Below are 6,781 nucleotides of genomic sequence, written 5' to 3' on the forward strand. Positions count from 1 at the left end.
GATAAGACGCCCGAGGGATGCTGCATGGTGTAAAATTCACAACCGGTACATTCATCACTTATCTAATAAGAACGCACACGATGTGGTCTCCAGCGATAAGACTTGGGCGCTCGTTTACTCTATGCTCTCTGCCTATAAAAATCCTTCCACATATTAAAACATGATTTATTTTGTTGTTCTCACTTTAAAATGTTTAATTGACGAACTTGACCACCAACTTGGCCCCGAGTCTGGTCGTCAAACTTTTTCAATATTTATCGAATTAGTTCGATTTTTCGATACCGATTAATCGCCGAGTAATTAACCTTTTAATTTATGGGTAATTGTAGCCGGAGGATTTCCCCCCTTCCTTTTTATGCTTATAACTACACAGCCTGGCATTTGTATGCACTCGTATAGTGTAGGTATTTATTATTTTTTTATTTTAGTGGTTTTTATATATTATAAATTACATATTTTTTTATTAATTTGTTTTTGGTGATAAATGATTACAATTTAAAATCGTGTTTTTTCCATCGCCTCTATACGCTTCTTTTTTATTAGCTGCTGTGTTGGTTTTTTCGTTTTGTTGGGATTAATGCTTAAAATGTATGTGTTTTGACATCTATGCCATCGTGTGGCGGTTGTAACAAATTGAAATGTAACTTCGCTCGTTTATCTTTGGCGTGAAGTAGTTCGTTTTGCGCTAATAGACGTTCGTGATGGGTCACGGCTGTGTGACCATAGTTTTTGGCGCCTTACGAAGGTCGTCATAGATGACCTGTGGATGTGGAAGAGGGGCTTTACCTTATTCTTGGATTTATTATTGGTAGGTGCCTACAAGTAAAATATGAGGCGATACATTTCCTCATTTGGAAATACCTATCGAATTAATTTTAAGGTTTGTATACCGCCCTCTAAACTACGAAATTTTAAATGAATTTTTAAATTCGCTGCTGTTGTATAAACTAGAAAATTTCAATCTAATTTTGAAAAAGGGATGTATGACTAGCAGCTACCAACTGTGAAATTCCCAATCAATGTCAATTGTCAATGCTTCAAACTGTAAAATTACAAAAAAATAAAAATCAGAGTTTGCAGCCATTCCAAAATTTTGAAGTTAGTGGTGGCTCCAAACTATGAAATTTCAAATCAATTTCGGAGTTTGTAGCAGCTCGAAAACTACGAGATTTCAGCCTAATTTTTAGAGTTTGCAGCACCTTTTAAACTTTGAAATTTTCGATACATTTTGAATTTTGCAGCAGTTCCAAACAAAAAACATCTCATTAGCTTCGGAGTTCGCAGTGGCTACAAAATAGGGCCGGACTGACCTATAATTTTGACTGGCGATCATCAGGGGCCCCAAGACACCAAAGTACCTCCGACCCCAGGGCTCCATGCTTAAACCAAAAATATACTACTCAGGGTTGTGCCGTAGAATACACCATGTAGAATACATAGACATTCTACGCGTAAAATAGCGTCTGTAGAATAGCCTGAAAAAAATGTAGAATGCGTAGAATGCGTAGAATGCGTAGAATGCGTAGAATACGTGTAGAATAAACGTGCAGATTATTTTTATTTTTTCGAAATACTTATCTTTTTTTCATTTTTTGCATCATTTAATTCAATGCTGGTATGTAAAAAAATGAAATGGTACCTAATAGTAACTAGTAAGGTTAAAAAAACAAATTTTCAGTTCGTACCTAAGTGTATTAGATAATTTCTTTTCTCAAATTTTCAATCATAAATTAAAATTATAATTTATGTTATAATCAATTTATATAATTAAAAAGAAGAAAACCCAAATTCCTATTTAAAATTTAATTTCCTGAACAAAAAAGTTGAACTTTCATTTTTCAAAAGTGCATTTTTGGTAAATAAACAATTTTTTGGCTTTCAAATGGGTGATTTTGCTGCATTCTACGCATTCTACACGCATTCTACACATTCTACGCGTATTCTACACATTCTACGCATTTTACGCATTCTACATCAAATTTTACGTATTCTACACCAAAATGTAGAATAGGCTATTCTACGCGTAGATGCCCAACCCTGATACTACTTTCACTCTATCTAAAAATACATTTTTGCAAGCTTTTGCCCTCGCTTCGCTCAACTCGAAAGCCTGTTTGTTTTTCTTTCATTTCAAAATTGAAATTTTTATCAAGTAGGTACCTACTTATCTAATATTCAAATTCTGAAATTGTGGAGTCAGAAAGATGGACTCACTCATCATTAAAAAATTTATTATTTGTCTCTCAGAATACGAATTTTTGAAAGCTTTTGCCCTTGCTTCATTTGAGCTTCTGTGTGTTTTTTTTAATTGAACTTTTAAACAAATATATCATTCAAATTTTCAGGAATGTTTAAGCCAAAAAATGTACGTTTTACCTGAAAAACATTGTTTTTATACATCTCGAATAAAAGCTTTTGCTTTCGCTATTCTCTCGAGTCTGTTTGCTTTTCATTTTCAAAATTAAAATTTTTAAAAACTCATCATTTAAATTCTAAAAATTAAGAATCAAAAGAAATGAACTAATTTTTAAAAAAATTGTTTTCTGTCTCTTGAAACCCAAAATTTTAGAAGCTTTTGCCCTTTCTTCGCTTGGTCCAATTCTTATCTCCAAACTAAAAAGTCCTGTCTGAAACTTCCATAAATTCAAAAATGAAAATAGCAATTTTATAACGGACCTTACTTAAGGCTATTCTCTACCCCCTGTTATCAGTAGCGATTCTTGATGAAAACTACAAACTTATGGTAGGGGATTGTGCGAAAACTATTGGACGGATTTTTGTGGGGTTTGGTTTATTTTACTCAGAAAAGATTCAAAAGCGAGAGTATGTCGAGATCAGGGCTTAAAACCACCAAAACCAAAACCAAATAAAACCACCATAACCATTGTTTTTAATTGGTTTTAACTTTCAACCACTACCACAACCATTTCAACTTCTTTTTGTAAATTTCAAAAACAACAACAACAACAAAAAACCAATATATTTGAAAAAAATGAAAACCAATTCATTTAAAAACAACCATTTGGGAAAAAAATTTGAATTGAAACAACCAAAACCACCAAAAGTTGTGTTCTTTGGAGAAAACCACAACCACAACAACCATTTCAATTTTCAAATGTAACCATAACCAATTACAACCAATTCATGAAATGGTTCTTTTTGGTTTTTGCTATTTTTTTTTCAATTTTTTCAGACCTGTGATGGAAATTTTCTGGTTTTTTGTCTCAAATCATACTTTTAGTAGTCCTGAATTAGTTTTTGTATAAATTTATTTGAAAATCAAAATTGTTTTTGATATCAAAACCACCACAACCACCAAAACCATTTGAAAATTTGAAATGGTTTTTGATGTGAAAAACCACCACTACCGCAAAAAAAACTATTATTACAGAACCAAAACCACATCCACACCTTATTAAAAAAAATTGAAACCATTTCAAAACCAGAACCAGAAAAACTTTGAAACCTAAACCTTAAAACCAATTGGAACCGTTATGGTTTGTGATTGGAAAACCAATTCAGAAACCATAACCAAAAACCATTTATTTTTGAGTCCTTTAAAAACCACCTACCACAACAACCAATAAAATCCAAATGGTTTTAAGCCCTGGTCGAGATACTTTTGATTTATGTCATTTTGTGGCTGTCATTGGGAATTGAATGGAGGTGCTATTGATGCTCAGATCTCCTTGGAAAAGCTAAATTAGAGAATATGGCACATACCCTCCCCTTTCAATGATAAAGTATTAGCATTGGTGAAAAAAAATTGAAAGAACTTTGAAAATTCACGAAGAAATCTCTGCCCAAAGTTCTGATGGGAGCGGGTTGTGGGACATAAGTACGCGTGACTAAATTTGTTCACTCGATTACACGCAATCTTATGAACGAATGATGAAGATAACAAACAAATCGGCTTCATATTTCAAATGTTTTTGCAAAGGTAGAGAATACCCTTAATGTGAATATTATATCAAGTTAGCAGGCATCAATTGACAAAATTTTCATTTCATATTAATATGTTTTTTTTGGTTTTGTGTTAATTTTCCCCTTTTTTTCTCATTTCAAACTTATTTTCTCACAAAAGAGTATTTCTTAATACCTATCTTGTATAATTTAATTACTTATCTGTATTTTCGATTCCCACACCCCCCCCCCCAGCAAATATTGTAATTAATACTATTGACATTGTAAATACAGCAAAAGCTGTCTACTGCAATAAACGATTTGATTTGATTTGATTTGATATTTGTTATTCATCTTAAAAACTGGTCATTTTATTCAACAAAATTGGTATTGTTTTCTCATACCTAATACCAGTCGGCATATTTTCATTCAGCACCCCCTCCCTTACCATCCAAAAAAAACTTCATTTTTTCTTGACTGGTTGACTGAGGAGCAATATTTCAAAACACCCTATGTCCATTTTTTAAAATTTCATTTTCAATCTGGTAAATTGGCTATTGGTGGGTTTAAACTTCATTTAGGTGGATTTATAATGTAGGAGTGTAGCTATACACTTCATCCACCAGATACCGCTAAAAAATAATTCAATAAAAATGGACAAAAATCGTTTTGGAACACTTTTTTTAAAAAAACGTAACTCAAAAAAAAATGGACTAAGGGCATTTTGGAATATTGCTCCTCAATTTTCACTAAATTAAGACATTGTCAAACTTAAGATATGCGGATGACATAACCCTGCTTGCACAGACACCAGACGAGATGAAGGAAATGCTCAGGAAAATCAAAGAAGCCAGCAATGAGGCAGGTCGAGGGTCAACAAAGGAAAAACAAAACTAATGATAATCGACAGGGAGCAAAAGAACAGACCTGAAATATTGGAGATTGATGGTATAGAGGTTGTACAGGACTTTGTGTACCTTGGTTCATTAATAATGAATCAGGGAAGCTCAGCTGGAGAAATCAGGAGAAGGACAGGCATAGTAAAGACAGCAATGGGAAAGCTCAACCGGATATGGAAAAGCCACAACATTACAAAGGCCACAAAGTTGAGAATTGTAAGAACGCTAGTCTTCTCCACCTTCCTCTATGTGTCAGAATGGTGGACAGTAACTACGCAAGGCAGATCAAAAAATTGACGCATTCGAAATGTACTGCTACAGACACATGCTAAGGAATCATATCATGGGTCCAAAAAAGAACAATGTGTCAATACTTCAACAACTGGGCATAAAGGAAAGGCTAAGCACAGTCATCAGGAGACGAATACTACGCTACTTCGGACACATCATGAGACAGGACAATCTGGGAAAATTGACAGTCCAAGGCCACATAGAAGGCAAGAGGGGAAGGGGAAGATCACCCACCCAATACACGGACTTAATCAAGAAAACTGCCAAAATGTCACTGGGAGAAGTGGGAGAATGCACGAGAAAGACCGAGGACAGAAATAGCTGGGGAACTGGTTGCGGGGATTTTGTAGTCGCAATGTCCGGATACGGCATGTGAGGAAGAAGAATAAGAATAAAAAAAGTAAAAAAAAATCAATTGTACAACTCACATTCCAGTATCAGAATCTGAGAAAAAAAAAACAGGAGAAAGATTCTGAAGGGGGTAACATTTTGAGGGTCCTATTCGGTGCATCTGCCAGGGGCCCCCAACCAACTTAGTCTGCACCAGGTCACAAACTATGAAATTTCAAGTCAATTTCCGAATTTTGTTCTTCACAGAAGCTTCAAACTATAAAATATCTACCAATCAATTTCAGATTTTGCAGCAGCTCCAAACTACAAAATTTTAGACTAATTTTTGGAGTATGGAGCAGCTCCAAACCATAGAATTTCGACTTGATTTCAGAACTTGCAGCAGCTTCAAACTACGACATTACAAATCAATTTCGGAGTTCGCAGCAACTTCAAACTATAAAATTTCAAATAAATTTTGCAGAGTGTAGCAGCTCCCAATTTAAGCGAATTTTCAAATAATTGTCAAAGCACCTATATGACTCAGCAATCGACATATTTTGTGAGTCAAATATTCACACATTAAGATACCCATACTGGGTATACTATAGAAGTAGGTTCCTACCTACATCTCACACATTAACACTATCAACACTTCATCTACACTTTACATTTTCAAATTATCACTGCACCAAGTGCACACATTCCCTCAAAACGCCACCATAAACACACCAGTGTATTAAACAGCCTCTGCATCTCCATGATATCAATCACATCGGCGCTATACTTACTTAGATATAAAAATGTTTGAAAAATGAAACTAGACGTCGGTGGTAGCGCAACACGCATATAATGAAAGAGTCCAGCATGCACAAGATGCTCGATCGTGCATCTAGTTTATCAAAGTCTCTTAGCTGTTTGATTTATTACTAGTTAATTAGTACTTTAATACCGGGTCCCGAGATAATTATTTGATACCTTTACCGGCCGCTACACGAAGCCATCCGAAGCGCCTATAAGAGCGCTAACGGCCACAATATTCACTGCTCGTAAAATAAATTACTAGATCTTTTCAACGTGATTTTTATGGCGGATATTGTTACAATGTACGCGATCATTGCTCGTTTATAGTTTAATTAATTAATAAATTTATTAAATATTTTCGTATAGTAAGATTAACGAGACTATAACAGATGTTTAGGTAACGATTTTTTACACGAATAAATCAACGTCTCGGGTAATTTATCATGACAACGAGATAGGGTAAAGTACACAGCATATTTTATATGGTCTCATCAGCACGAATTTCATAAGTTTCCAGTAAATAGGCAGTCCTATATCTACTATAGGTGGTTAAT

Source organism: Planococcus citri, chromosome 5 (assembly GCF_950023065.1).
Source record: "Planococcus citri chromosome 5, ihPlaCitr1.1, whole genome shotgun sequence".
In the NCBI taxonomy this organism is placed as follows: domain Eukaryota; kingdom Metazoa; phylum Arthropoda; class Insecta; order Hemiptera; family Pseudococcidae; genus Planococcus; species Planococcus citri.